The 2,315-nt window shown below is 35.4% G+C and overlaps 1 pseudogene across 1 annotated transcript; it reads left to right on the top strand.

Moving 5' to 3' along the window:
- The first annotated feature begins 1,781 nt into the window (after window positions 1-1,781).
- Window positions 1,782-1,870, top strand: BDCG_17079 (annotated as a pseudogene). Its single transcript has one exon. The product of its transcript is annotated as a tRNA-OTHER (tRNA).
- The last annotated feature ends 445 nt before the right edge of the window (window positions 1,871-2,315 follow it).

Raw genomic sequence — 2,315 nt, 5'->3', positions numbered from 1 at the left:
ACTGATCTCATTACATGGTTTTAACATTAGATAGTAGTTTCATACTGTTTCAGTGAGACTTACTGTCTACTCTTATCACATTTTTCAAATGAAACCATGATTTTCACTTCTCAATTTAAATTATTTTTATTACTTTAAATGACTTTAAATCTCATTTGAGTGTTATCAAAAAGCATTACTTTTTAAAAAATTAAAAATTGTCTAAAAAAAACCTTAAAATGTCTAAAAATAGTAACTTTATACTATGAATGAAACTAAATGAGATCAAATGAGATTACTTTCTCATTTTTTTCAAGTCATGGTTTCATTTTAAGATCTGATATATAGTCACTTTACATGTTTTTTTGATAGCCAGTCCCAGTGGAATTCACGCCAAGAAATGTATGAGATCAGATCAAATGAGATTAAATGTGAAATTCATGATTCTGATGATCAGTCTAATCTCTGCTAAACTCTTCAATAAGTATATTCAGTTCTTTAATTACACTTTCTCAAGATATTTGTATAGAACATTCAATTTCTTTACAGACAAGTTATAAAGAAGTCTATACAGTGCTGTTATACTATCTTCAAGACAAATCTTATATTATATCTTGATATTAGAAAACTTCACTGCTTTTCTTTCTGAAAAGACATTCTTATAATCTGTAAAGAGATGTTATATATATTCATCTTCAATAACAGATACTGCTGCTAATCTTACAGTAAGAGTGATAACTTCTTTATTTATTCTCAAGTCTCAGTTATCTACTAATCATGCCATGCTTACTCACTCTCTGTAGTGAGTGCGTCACAGCGTACAGAAAATCACACTGTAAAGAAAATATTTTCAATATCTTCATTTTTCATCTTTAAATAATCATCATTAATGTAAGAGGCCTACACCGAATAGATCAGTATAATATTAATAGGTCTTATATAACAAAGATAAAAACACTAGAGAAGGAAAGAAAGAGAAAGTGTGAGAATCAGTGATCAAGGTGAATATTTATACACATATATAATGGCATACATGGTGAAGCTTTGAGATGGAAGAATATACATGCATTCATAGCAGCTGAGAATCAGTGATCAAGAATGATCAAGAATCAGAGTATACATGAAATCTGTGATGTGTAACAGAATAGTCTATATGATTGATCAGAGTGGCAGCTGAGAATCAGCAATTGAGAATAACTGAGAATCAAAGTGTATATGAAATCTGTGAAGTGTAATGAAATAGTCTATATAATTGATCAGACACAGCCCGTCACATTAGCCTCTTCTTTCCAGAAGCAGTTCTCATTGGTCAAGGGCCGCTGTTTCAGATAACGCGGAACTCAGAGTCCAGGTCAGTTGAGAAGAGAATGGATCAGTGACAGCACAGCGGAGCAAGCTTGTGTGGAATACATCATGAATTTCTGATGATGTGTCAAGGCGGTAGTTGTGGCAGATCTCCTATCTTATATTATTCAGCGGGGTCTCGGTGAACATTGATTTGATCCTCTTGATCTTGTTTCGCAGTTGCCATGAAGGCCTCTTCAAGCTCGTGTTTATGAATTTGAACAGAAGCTAATCTTTTCCCTGTTTCATTGAGGCTTTCTCATAGTTATCTTCTGAATCTTTCTTTAATGTAACGTGGCTGGCGCGGACAGGCGCTGATCCATTCTTTGATCTTTCTCTCATGTGTGGAGGCACATAGGTTGATCAGCAGTTGAAAGCAATGTGTCTCAATCAGTTACAATTAATGCATACTCCACATTGACATCAATCAGTGACTTCTTCAGAAGTGATTCCAGGGAGCCCCGGTGGCCGAATGGTTAATGCGGCCACCCGGTAGCGCCTTGGCGTGGGAAACCAAGGTGTGTGGGTTCGAAACCCGCAGGGGATACATTAAATCCGGAACTCAAGCACCTCAGGTTCCTAATAAATACAGAGGTGTACAAATCACTTCAATAAAATCGCTCTATGTTCCTGGGCTGGGAAGTTATTATCGCATGTATCTAATTGTCACTTCTTTGTATTTCCTATGTTCTTGTTATCTTGGCGTGGTCTCAACACCTGTATTTCCTCCTGTATAATCAACACTTGGCCTGTATTTAACATCATGCAAGGACTCATCATAAGCTCCGCTTGCATATGAGTATAATGGAAGAATAATAATAATAATAATAATAGTGATTTCAGGGACTCAGAAGCCTGTTTGAACAGTGAAAACTCTTGCTTATGCATAGGTATTTGAATCTATTCAGTTCATGATATCTGCATCATGATTGTTCTTCAGTGCAGGTGTATGAGTGGCTGAGTTATTTATCAGTGCAGGTGTATAAGTAGCT

Source organism: Blastomyces dermatitidis (genome assembly GCF_000003525.1).
Source record: "Blastomyces dermatitidis ER-3 genomic scaffold supercont1.5, whole genome shotgun sequence".
Lineage (NCBI taxonomy): Eukaryota > Fungi > Ascomycota > Eurotiomycetes > Onygenales > Ajellomycetaceae > Blastomyces > Blastomyces dermatitidis.
This window is presented reverse-complemented; position numbering and strand designations above follow the sequence as displayed.